Here is a 13,333-nt window from a genome sequence, read left to right as displayed (position 1 = left end):
AATGCAGCCATTGTCAGTGTTGCTCTGGACCAACTGCAGACAAAGACCTGTGAAACACAAAAGTCTGCAGATGCTCTGATTGTGGTAAAGAGTGGGGTGGCAAGTTTAGTGCAGCGCTATCACACCGCCAGTGATCGGATCTGGGGTTGGAATCCCACACTGTCTGCAAGGTGTTTGTGCGTTCTCCCTGTGTCTGCGTGGGTTTTTCCTGGGGGCTCCGGTTTTGTCCCACCCTTCAAAATATACCAGCGGTTGTAGGTTAATTGGTTGTCATTTGGGCGGCCAGGCTCATGGACTGAAAGGGCCTGTGGCTGTGGTGTGTGTCTAAATTTTTTTAAAAATTAGAGATGTTGGGGCAGCAGTTAGTGAACGCCTTTACAGCGCCAGCGATCAGGACTGGGGTTTGAATCTCACGCTGTCTGTAAGGAGTTTATATGTTTTCACTGGGGACTCCACCTTCTTCCCTCCCTTCTAAACGTACTGGGGATGGAGGTTAATTGGGTGTAAATTGGGCGGCACAGACTCGTGGGCTGAAATAGCCTATTACCCGTGCTGTATGTTGAAAAATTAACTGACGTTCTGGGCCTGAGCCATTCTTCAAAGTCTGAGTTAAAAAGTAAACGGCCAAGGAGAAGGAAATAAAGGGCAGGGGGAGGAGTACAGTTCAACAAAAAAAAAGGTGTTTATTGGATATGGATGGGAGACTGGAGAGAGGAAAGGTGAGTATTGATTTGGGGTGAAGAGAAGTTATTGGCTCCGTAAAAGCAGAGCTGGGGGAAAGGAGACAGAGGGAAAGAGAGATAGAACTGTGGTCGGTCTGCACAGTAAACGGTCTTTCCAGTAGGAACTGCTTGAACTTTTTCACTTCAGCACAATCCCTGGCACTTCTTTCTCAAAGTGAGTATAAATTTACTCACTTACTCTTCCTTAACCTTCTTTGAAAGAGGAATGATCTTTTCTTGACCATTACGTGAACGATTGCAGCTCTTGGTCCATCATCTAAACTGTCACATGCAAGTTCAATAGACGTGTTATATCAGAGTGAGCTGGCACTTGCATTTAACTTGGAGATGCAGCACAGTACAGTCTCACCCGTAAGCCTAAACATACCCATCTTTGGAATGTGGGGGGGGGAAACCAGAGCACCTGGTGGAAACTCACACAGGCACAGGGAGAATGTACAAACTCTTTACAGACAGTGCCAGATTCGAATCCAGGTTGGGGGCACGATGATAACATTGTACTCAGCACCACACCTAAGTCGCATTCTGATTGTTCCTTTCCCAGATTCCATTTTTTACATTTTTATTATAAACTGACATGTTGGCTTCAGGTTTGGATGCTGTCATGACCTGTTGCATCCCTCCAGCATCTCATTGTTTGCTCCTGTTGCAAGATTTGATTTCCATCAATGTACTGCATGCTCTTCAGAATTCATCTGAGTCACAAAACCATCTCGAACTCTTCTCTGACTGGTTACCGTGCATTTTTGTCTTTTGTAAATTCAAGGTAAATTGCTTGTTTCAGTATGAATGTGCTTGTTTTGAGATTTAAATTGTAACCTCCTTCAGGGATAGATTTTCTTATCAGTTTGCAGTGTTAGACCATTATTCTGATCAGATTGATAAGCATTATAATACCAATTCAAAATCTTGTCCACTGAAACCTGGAAAATCTTTAAAGCTAACCTCACTCCATACGGTAGTTTTCAGGAGGGAAAAGGATGCTCGTAGAGTAACGATTGAAAATAAAAAGCGTAATGCTGGAGAAACTGTAAGGTAAAACATCATGAGATGGGAATGTGTAAGGAGTTACCCTGTACAGGGCTGTAACAAGAAGGGGAGGTGTCCTTGTACTCCTGTTAGGTAAAACATCATGAGATGGGAATGTGCAGGGCTGTAACAAGATGTGAATGCATCCTTGTACTTACAAGATAAGAGAGACATTGATGGATTGAGAGGCAGGAAGCTAGCAGGGAAAGGATAGCAACAGTTTTAGTCATTGGACAAGTAATGATATGATGATGTTCTAAGCACATATCCAAGGGTATAAAAAATCACCATTTTGCTGATAACGGCAGAATGCATTCTCCGACTAACATGGTTAGTCGCAAGTGTTACAATCCGGTAATAAAGAACAAAGAACCCTGATTTCGACTCAGCCTGGTGTTTGTCTCACTCATTCATGAACAAAGCAGACCTAACAAAACTCAGCAGGTCAAACAGCATACTTTATATATAAAGATACATAACCAACATTTCGGGCCTGAGCCTTCATCGGGGTTTGAGCAAAATGTGGGGAGGTGCCTGCATAAAATGATTAGGGAGCAAGGCCCACAGGCAAGAGGTGGATAAGGGAGGGGATGCACGATGGCAGACTGGGAAAGTAATCCCTGCTGCTCCACTCTCTTTAAGTCATGATTGTCAACTATTGCTGACTCCTTATTGACATTCAGCTGAGCTCGTGCATCTGATCAAGTCAAGTTTATTATCATCTGATTGCAGAAGGGCATCCTGACGAAACAGCCCCCGTGCATAACATGCGTGGCACACATACAGACACACATGCACACATGTCGCATACAGACACACATGCATACATACTCAAAAATAAATAAATATTGTGGGATAAAGAGTAAAGTCATGGAGGGTTTATATGAGTAGTTCTTTTGAGTCATTCTGCAGTCTCACTGCCTGTAGGAAAGGCCTATTTCTCAGCCTGGTGGTCCTGGCTCTGATTCTTCATCAAAGAACAGGAAGGCATCAGAAAAAGATTGAAGAATGGGGGGGGGGGGGGGAAGAGGGTGGGAGGGGTAAGAGGTCCAGACCAACAAAAGTTGATAAAGGGATGTGATAAGAGGAAAGGTGAGAATTGATTTTTGCTCTGTGAAAAGATACAAAGGGAAGAGAGACGAGAGAGGGAGACGGAGGTGGGGGCAAGATGACAGGGGGAAGAAGTGGAGGTGGTTTTAGCAGAAACTGGAGCAGTCGATGTTAATATCATCTGGTTGGAGGGTGCCCAGGTGGAGGATGAGGTGTTGCTCCTCCATTTTGCAGGTGGTCTCAGACTGACAGTGCATGAGACCATGGACAGACATGTCAGCATGGGAAGGGGATGAGGAATTGAAATGGGTGGCACTAGGAGATCCACGCTGTTGCGGCATTGGACGCTGCAAAACCGGCTGAGTTCCTCCAGCATTTCTGCGGGCTTTGATTTCATTCTCTTCCCACTCCTGCTGGTGGGCTGCAGAAACATGTGCTGCTTATTCCAGCCCTTCCATGACATCTTCCCTCGTTACATTTTGGATCATGGTGGTTCCTATTTTAGCAAATCTTGTGAAATTGTTTTATTGGTTGACAGCTCGTCGAGAGCAAGTGCACACATGGTTCATTTGCGTTTGGCTTATATCCCAGCTTTTATTGGGATAATTAGTACAATGTGTGTATGAAGTGACTGCTAGGTAATTTTCTCAAACCCAAGCACTTTAAATGTTTCTCAACAAGACTTTAATCAGCAAAAATAAAAATGTTCGCAGAGATTTTGTTTTCATATTCACAACAATCACAAACTTCTTAAGAGTGGTAAAAATCAGAGTAAATTAAAGCAAATGGCATGTTAGCATGCAGACGCAAATTACAACTGCTAAATATTCACTAAGAGTATGTACCACCTCTAACACAGAAACACTTTGTCCCTATTATGAAGCTAACTGGAACATGAAAACAGAAATTAATTAGCAAATGTTGTATTCACAGCTTTGGAAATTTTGTCAAGTGAAGGACTGGGGAAGTCCCTGCACCATATGGAATGAGAAGCAAAGCAATTTTGGACCAGAGGTGATACTTTCTATGAATATGTAGATGAGTTGGCGAAGCGGTTAGCGCAAAGCCTTTACAGCGCCAGTGATCGGAACTGGGATTTGAATCCCGCGCTGTCTGTAAGGAGTTTGTACGTTCTCCCCGCATCTTCGTGGGCTTTCCCTGGTGGCTTTCTCCCACCAGTCAAAATGTAAATTGTTCAGTACAGACACACGGGCCAGAATGGCCTGTTACTGTGCTTTCAAACGAAGAACGAAAGAAGGAAAGAGTTTCCGCTATTGGGGTTACAGTTAGTTCTTGCAGGCTGGTCCTTTGAAAAGAACAGTTTTGGTCTCTTGTGAAATGGCAAGAGAAAGCTTAACTCCTGACTGACTCAGTTGTTGCATGATTCAGAAAATGAGAACCCACAAAGATTGGAAGTGTTTTTAAAATATGGCTTTTGCAGATGAAATCACATGTTTATATTAAAAAATATATATAGCAGGAGGTGATTTAAAATAAACTCCTCCACCCCTATAGTCCTTGTGCAGGATAGCTTTAAGGTAAACTTGCAAGTTGAGTTGGTGGTAAAGAAGGCAAATGCAATGCTGGCGTTCATTTCAAGAGGAATAGAATGTAAGAGCAGGGATGAGATGTTAAGGGTTCATAAGGCACTGGCAAGACTTCACTTGGAGTATTGCGAGCAGTTTTGGGCTCCTCATTTCAGAAAGAATGCTCTGATGTTGAAGAGGGTTCAGAAGATATTCACAAGGATTATTTCAGGAATGAAAGGGTAATCAGATGAGGAATGTTTGACAATTCTTGGCCTATACTAAATGGAATTTAGGAGAATGAATGGGGATCTCATTGAAACATTTTGCATGTTGAAAGGCACAGAGAGAGTAGATGTAGAAAGGGTTTTCTTCCCATGGTGGGAGAGTCTGGAACATGGAGGGGAGGTTAGTGAACAGGGTAACCACTGGCCAGGAATGGATCAAGTGTTTTTTTTTGTGTTAAACGTTCCATGGTGAATTGCAATCATCAGAAAATCGCTAAGTTTTGAGGTTAGGCGAGATGGTAATTCTCAAACCTGACTGTGAAATTCTGGGGTTAATGGACACGGAATAAAGGCTTGCGAGTCAACCTGGTTCCCACTCAAAATACCTTAACATGGCTGGGAATCCTCAGAGTTAATGTGACTCTGCTTTTAGTAGCTCTGTGCTCTTGAGGCCACCCAATGCAGTAAGGCCGAAGGTGAGGTCCCTGACAAAGAACAATCCAACCAAGACCTCACTGATGGAACAGCGGGTATGTTACTTCGAACTCAACGGCTGTGAAGGTGGATGAAGGCAGCCGATGGTTTGGACTGAAGGATGTGTGGCTATGGAGGCTGGAGAAGTGGTGAGGGAGAGTCCACGGACACTCAGGTGCTTTCACACTGAGATCCCAGTAAATTGGCGTGTCAACGACCCGTGTTTTAAGCTGGGTTGGGTCAGATCAGAGCTTTCAGACTGAACCAAGGAAAGCCAGTTCAGTGAAACTTTTTACAGAGGGACCCGGCCACCCAGTGCAAAGGGATGCGGGACCTGCAGCATGTCCATCCATGGACTCGTGCACTGCAGAGTTGGTGCCCTGGGAAGGCAGATAAACCTTTTACACTGGAGATGATGTGAAACGCATCAGCTCTGATACTACCTACCTTGGTAGGTAATTACCGGGATGAAAATGTCCCATTCCCCCCCCCCCCCCCCCCCCCCCCCAAACCGTGTTGGTCGTGTTCACACAGGTATGTGAAGCAGTAAAAAAGCATTTCAGGGGCAGTGTGAAAGCACTGCTCTTTTGCTTTTCCTTCTCTGGCTGGAAGGGTGCTGGATCATTTCTGTTGATGGCAAATCTTTGTTCACCTACGGTAGACTAAAGGATATTACATATATTATATTCTCTGTTTTATCATACGACAATAAAAAATCTTAAATTGGCCTGTCCTAAAGCAGCCAACTCACAAAGAGTAAATAAGTAATTGATTTGGATTTCAGATTCTACTCAAAAGTTTATAGTCATTGAACAATGAGTTACAATGGGAATCTTTGTAGGAAAGATGGTTTGAATCTCACGCTGTCTGTAAGGAGTTGGTATGTTCTCCCTGTGTCTGCATGGGTTTTTCCTGGGGTCTCTGGTTTCCTCCCACCATTCAAAGTGTACCGGGAGTGTAGGTTAATTCGGTACAAATTGGGCCGAAATGGCCTGTTACCCTGATGTATGTCTAAATTTAAAAAATAACTTCACATATTTCCACATTGCATTGCATCCGTCCATCATGTCCTTACCCACTTACTGAACTTATCTTAATCCCCCAGTAGCCTCTTTATATCACACTCTATTTGGGGTTATCAGCAAGCAGAGAGATATGAAGTTTAGTCCCCCTCTTGGTCAATCCACTGACATAGATGGTTATTAAAGGGGCTCCAGCACTGATCCCTGGAGTACCCACAGGCCTGACGACCTAAGAAAGGCGCATAAATTCCCAATCCTTGACTGTCTATCCATTAAATATTCCCAATCCATATATCTCGATTACCCTTAAATTCACATGCTTTTAATTTGTACACCATGGTGTTGTGCGGGATCTTCTGAAAATGTAAATACACCAGCCCCCATTGATGCCCACTTATCTTTCCCATCAGTCACATTGTCCAGAAACTCTTGCCAATTAGGTGAATGGGATTAACCTTTTCATAATTCCACGCTGACTCTGCACAATCCTATTATTCTTTTCTGTGTCTTCTTTTATGTTACATTTATCAACACTTAAAAGCAGAAACTGCACACAGTCTAGAAGCAATCAAGGAATTTATCAGCCCTGCACCCATTCAGTACCACTTCATCAAAAGTTGAGCACCCCTTTCAATTCCCCACCCCTTTGCCTTGCAACATGTCCATCCATGGACTCATGCACTGCCAGACTGAGACTGCCCACAAATTGGAGGAACAATACCTCATATTCTGTCTGGGCACCCTCCAATCGGATGGCATTAATATTGACTTCGCTAGTTTCTGTTGGCCCCTCCACCTCCATCTATCTCATGTCTCCTTTCCTTTTCCCCGGTCTCCTTTCACAGAGCCAGCTAACACCCCCCATTCCCCACCCCCAACAATTCACACCTTTCCTCTCTCCTCCATATCCAATTAACACATTTTGCTGGTTGCTCTGTACTCCTCCCCCTGTCCATTCTTTCCTTCTCCCCAGCCTGCAAATTCAGGCACCCACCTCCCTTTTTACTCAGACCTTGAAGAAGAGGTCAGGTCATAAATGTCAGTTATATATCTTTACCTCCTACAGATGTTGCGAGACCTGCTGAGTTCCTCCAGCATTTCTGTTTTTTCGCAAACTATTCCCAAACTTGTTTTGCAATTTATAATGCCTTTGGCATTGCCCAACTGTTGAAAAGAGTGGAGGCAGAGAAAAAGCCTTCACAGCACCGTCTGTCGATCAGGAGAAGTAGGAACAATCCCCAACAAAACCAAGCTTGTCTTCGGTCTCTGGATTGCAACTTGCAATGTCACTCACATTGAGACTCCAGGCAAAGCTTATGCCCCACTTCTGCCCTGACTAGGAATCATTTTCTCTTCCACTACTCCATCTCCCGAAGCTTGGTTTCAGAGATAATTATGTCCTTGCTGCAGGAGACAGGACTGTAGCCTTTTCCAGACATTTTCTCACTGTGCTACGGGCCAGGGAACTCAAACTCATCAATCAGACTGACATTTGGGACTGGGGTGTAATGGGGGGGGGGGGGGCGGGGGGAAGGAATGGGATGTTTCCTCCAAGGAAAGAGAAATTACCATTATGCAGGTAAACAAGACTGAGGATGTGGGAAAACTGGAGAACCGTACAAAATGCCCAAAGCCGTCGACTATCTGTTGACTTTCATCGATGCTACCCGACCTGCTGAGTTTCTCCAGCATTTTGTATGTTTCTCCTTTGAACATTATGCAAGAGGTTTCCTGTATGAAATCCAGTGCAGTTCAAAAGCTCCTTCTGTCAGACTCCGGCAGTTTGTATTTCTGCTTATAATCACAATGGGCTGATGCCAATTTTAATCCCGAGACACGTACAGGTCTTGAATGGAATTTATGGAACATGTAATCAATCCTCTGAATGTATGCATGAACTAAAACAATAGTCACACACCCTGGCAAAGACCTGGTCTCCCACTGGAAAGAAGGAACTTGTAATACAGTAAAACCCCTGCTATCTGGCACCTATGGAGATTGGAAGATGCCAGATAAGAGTATTTTCCGTTGCTTGAGACTTACTCTTATAGAGCCTAACTGATACCCTGTAGCTGCGCGCTACTCGAAAGAAGATGGAATGTAGTCAGGTTAAGTTCCGAGTTTTATTAGGGCTCAGGCCCAACTTTTATACTTGTACTGTTCCTGCTGTGGCTCCCCTTGGCTGATGTCACAATGTGCGTAACAAAAGTGGCTTTCCCACATGCAGGTACATTACTGCAAAACAATGCCCTTCTTCCCTGCGCGCTGTCCCTGTATGTTGGCTGCACAGCAAGGCCAGCACCATTTTGGAGTCGCTGGACTTTAAACTGCTTTTGCCATTCACCTGCTGGTTCGCTTGTTGGGGTCAGTGCCGCTGCGCGGGCTGCTGGGCTTTGGTTGCACTCGCTGCCCGGAGTGCCTGCTCAATCGCCGCAACGACGGGCTGCCACAATACCTGCATTAAGAATAAACAGTTTAAAAGACAAAAGACAAAAATACTATACTGTATTTACACTGACCAAACTTCAATAAACTTTGGGGCGACTCAATTGTTGTAGTCTTTAGCACACCATTACAGTTCCGCGCTGTCTTTTAGGAGTTTGTATGTACTCCCCATGTCTGCATGTGTTTTCCCCAGGGGCTCTGGTTTCCTGCAACTGTTTGAAACATACCTGGGGTGTAGGTTAATTTGGTGTTAATTAGTTGGCATGCACTCATGGGGCAAAATAGTTCGTTACCAAGCTGCATGGCTAAATTTAAAATTTAATTTTAAAAATTCACTTCCATGAATAAGTAACCTTAAAATATTTTACTTTATGTTCAGTCACATTCTTTGAAAACATTTAGCCATTGCTGCATCTGCAGGTTCCTCCCCTCCTCAGACCTTCCTGAAAGATGAATAATAACATTATAGATAATTAACCCCCTCTCCCCCAAGTTTACAGATAAACCCTCTGACTGGGCCGACTCTTACTATTTAAAAAAAAGTCATATTAAAATTTAAAATTTTGTAAATTACAGGCAGTTCCCAGGCTACAAACAAGTTCCGTTATCTGGATTTGTTCATAAGACAAATTTGTATGCAAGGTGGTACAGGTACTTACGGTTCTTACTTAGCATTTATGAGGTAACATTGTACGCACGCGCCAATTGGAGAACAGCCCATTTGTAAGTACGAGTTGTTCGCAACCCGGACGTTTGTAACCTGGGGACTGCCTGTAAGTTTAAAATTTAAAATTGGTTATACAGCACGATAACAGGCCATATCGCCCCACGAGTCCGTGGACTCATGGGCCAAAATACTAAGCATGATAAAAGAGACACTTTAAGAGAGGTACCCCGACAGCGATCAGCATCAAACAGCTCTTCATCCTGGGTGACGCTATTGGAGTTTCACACAACTTTATTCAAACAGCTGCTACAAGCAAAGCACGGCCAAGGCTCTCCACTGGCTGAATATTTCAGAATCAGGATCAAAATTTATTTTGAACAAGTCATGACATTCGGTGTTTCGCGGCAGCATCACAGGGCAAACATTCATATTATAACCATCTTACAACATTACTGTAAAAAGTAAAAATAATAGTGCATGAAAAGTTCATTGATCATTCAGGAATCTGATGGCAGCAGGGAAGAAGCTGTCCTTGTGCCGCTGAGTACTCGTCTTTAGGCTCCTGTACCTTTTCCCCGATGGTAGCAGAGTGAAGAGGGCGTGGCCTGGGTGATGGGAATCTATGAGGATAGAGGCTGCTTTTTTAAGACACTGCCTCATGTAGATGTCTTCGATGGAGTGAAGTCTGGTGCCTGTGATGTTAACAACCCTCTGGAGTTTATTCTTGTCCTGAGAGTTGGCCTCTCCATACCAGGCAGTGATGCAACCAGCCAGAATGCTTCCCATGGTATACCTGTAGAAGTTTAACAGAGTCTTTGGTGACATACTGAATCTCCTCAGACACTTAACAAAGTTTAGCTGCTGGCGAGCCTTCTTTGTGATTACATCAACGTGGAGGGACTAAGGGCAGATCCTCAGAGATGTTGACCCACAAGAAGAAGTTCTTGACCCTCTCTACTACTGAGCCTTCGATGAGGACTGGGCCATATTCTCCTGACTTCCTCCTGAAGTCCACAATCATCTCCTTGGTTTTGCTGACATTGAGTATAAGGTTGTTGTTGTTGTAACACCACTCAATGAGCTGATCTATCTCCCTCCTGTACGCGTCCTCATTGCCGTTTGTGATTCTGCCAACAACTGTGGTGTCATTGACCAACTTGTAGATAGCTTTGGAATTGTGCCTGGCCACACAGTCATGGGTGCATAATAAGTAGAGCAGTGGGCTAAGCACACATCCTTGGGGTGCACCTGTGTTGATCAGTGAGGAGGAGACTTGGTTTCCAATTTGTACTGACTGAGATCCTCCAATGAGAAAGTCAAGGATCCATTTGCAGTGGAGGGTACAGAGGCCTAGAGTTTGTAGCTTCTTCACCATCCCTGAAGGAATAATGGTATTGAAGGCCGAGCTGTAGTGGATGAATAGGAGCCGTGTGTATGAGTTGCCGTTTTCGAGGTGATCCAGAGCTGAGTGGAGAGCCAGTGATGTTGCATCTGCCGTGAAATGATTATGACGATAGGCGAACTGCAGTGGGTCCAGATCTTTACTTAGGTACATGTTAATTCTGGCCTTGACCAACTCCTAAAGCATTTCATCACAGTAGAAGTTATTGCTACTGTACGGTAGTCATTGAGGCAGCTCACACTACTCTTCTTGGGTACCGGCATGATTGATGCACTTTTAAAGCTGGTGGGAACCTCTGTCTGCAGCAATGAGGTTGAAAATGTCCATGAACACTCCGGCTACTTTGCTCCCATCTTCACCAAAAGTTTATGTGTCACTTCTGAGAACATTTACTTTTACAATTTTAAACTTGAGCATTTTTTACTAGTTATTTTATTCTTATTTATTTTAATTTTTTTTTGCCTGTTGCTTGAGGCTGCTGGTTGCTTGAATTCCAGTTACCAGGGGTTTTATTGCATATCGCAACTTACAATTCCCAAAGCACTTAAACAGCTTTTGTAATATTGAAATATGTCATCATTATTGTGTGCAGCACAATGGCTAATTGATACCCAGTAAGCACCTCCAAATGCCAATGACTTGGAAACCAGATGTCCTGCTTTACAGGATCTGGTTTTGACACTGGTATCAGCCAGAATTCTTACCCACTTGAATATTGATGTTGCATTTTGGCTAAGATCAAGTGTAGTATCTGTTCTTATCAGTTTAATATCGGATACGTTCCTTATCTAGGGACCATACATTAAATTGATTTTTGGAACAGGGAAATGGAATAGGGGCTTGCTCCGTCCACTCCACGCATCGACCCAGTATTGCAGTGCCTCTGGGAACGGTGCACAAAAAAAAAAGAAAGAAAGAGCAGTGTGATGCCTATGCTTCTGGGATCACCAGGCAGGCAGTGGATAGGGATCAGAGTTTTAAAAAAACCCACAGGTATCATTTGCAGGTTCACACTGTTTTAATTTCCAGGCATTATTTAAGGCCTCCTATGCAGAGGCTGTCGTCTCAGAAAGAAGCAGCCCAGTACGACTGGCTCGGTCAAATTGCAGAGTCATGAGGCTGCTACGATGATACTATATGGAAGGGAAGTCTGTGGCGAGAATGGCCCTGTGGTGGGGGCAGGGTGGTGGTGTGTGTGAGTGTGCGCGTGTGTGTGTCGGGGTGGGGTCAGTCTTGGGTGGGGAACCTCTGGACAGCAGAAACTGTCACATTTCTCTGGAGTCTGGAGAAGCATGTTTCTTACTTCATACCTCTTTCTAGTCTGTCATGACAACAACATTAGCAAAACTAAGGAACCAGTCCTCATCAAGGAGTCAGCAGTGGGAAGGGTTACAAACTTTAAATTCCTGGTGTCATTATGTCTGAATGTCTATCCTGGGGCCTCCATATCAATGCAGTTATGAAGTAAGCACAATAGTGGCTTTACTTCATGAAGAGTTTGAGCAGATTTGGTCTGTCATCAAAGACTCTTGCAAATTTCTTCAGGTGAACTGTGGAGAGTGTTCTGACTGGTTGCATCACTCTCTGGTATGGAGGTGGCAATGCACAGGATGGCAAGAAGCTACAGAGAGTTGTGAACTTGGCTAGTGCCATTATAGGCTTCAGTCTTCACTCTATTAAGGACACTTTCAAGAGGCGGTGTCTCAAGAAAGCAGCCTCTAACATCAAGGACCTTCACCACCCAGCCAATGCCCTCTTCTCACTGCCTCCATCGGGAAGGAAGTACAGGAGCCTGAAGACAAACACCCAACATTACAATACACCTTGGTGGTAAAACACAGGATTCTGTTGACATTGTGGTTGTGAAAAAAACACACAAATGCTGGAGAAACTCAGCAGGTCAAATGAGCCCTTCATCAAGGTGTGGGGGAATATGAGAGACGTCTGAACAAAAGGGGGAAGGGGGGTTAGGGAAGGTGGGAGATGATAGGTGGGGAGGGATCACTGTAGTGGGGGGGGAGGAGATGTCTAGGCTAGGTGGAGAGAGAGAAAGGAAGTAAGAACTGGAATAACTGTTAAGATGGGGGGAGAAAGCAAGCTGATTAATGGAATGCAGTGAACTCAATGTTCATGCCCTGGGGTTGGAGAGTGCCCAGACAAAAAATTAGGTGTTGTTCCTCCAATCTGCGGGTGGTCAGGGATGGGGTAGTGTGAAAGGTCATGGACAGACATGTGAGCTTGAGAGTTTGACTCAGAATTAAAATGGTTGGCTTCGGGGAGGTTGTTTTTGTTACAGATGGAGAGGAGGTGCTGGGCAAAGCGATCTCCTAATCTGCAACCGGTCTCTCCGATGTAGAGAAGGCCACAGAGGATGCAGTTCTTTGGAGGTACAGGTGAAGTGTGGCTTCACCTGAAAGGTCTGTTACAATACACTTCCATCCTGCCCATCATCAGATTTCTGAATGGACAATGAACCGCAGACTCTACCTCCCTTTTTATCTTCTTTTGCATTAATTTATTAATTAAAAAATGTACTTTATCACAATTTTCGCACCTGTAACACTGCTGCAAAACAACAAATTTCTTGACACATGCTAATGTCCATAAATTCTAATGCTGAATTCCTTCTTTAAACCTGAGATGAGCTCTGTGTGACGTTGGAGACCATGGTGGTGCCCTGTTCAGACTAAGGCACCAAGATCAATGGGTGCCAATTGATAAAAAGGGACCTTTAATTGCAATAGTGCA

The 13,333-nt window shown here is 44.3% G+C and overlaps 1 non-coding gene across 1 annotated transcript; it reads left to right on the top strand.

The window, feature by feature from the left end:
* The first annotated feature begins 11,297 nt into the window (after window positions 1-11,297).
* Window positions 11,298-11,488, top strand: LOC138752060 (U2 spliceosomal RNA). The gene has a single exon (XR_011350347.1). It is a non-coding gene; the product is annotated as a U2 spliceosomal RNA (small nuclear RNA).
* Window positions 11,489-13,333: the final 1,845 nt, after the last annotated feature.

The sequence above is a fragment of the Narcine bancroftii genome, chromosome 1, assembly GCF_036971445.1.
Source record: "Narcine bancroftii isolate sNarBan1 chromosome 1, sNarBan1.hap1, whole genome shotgun sequence".
Classification (NCBI taxonomy): domain Eukaryota; kingdom Metazoa; phylum Chordata; class Chondrichthyes; order Torpediniformes; family Narcinidae; genus Narcine; species Narcine bancroftii.
Note: the sequence above shows the minus strand (reverse complement) of the source record. Positions and strands in the feature narration are given on the sequence as shown.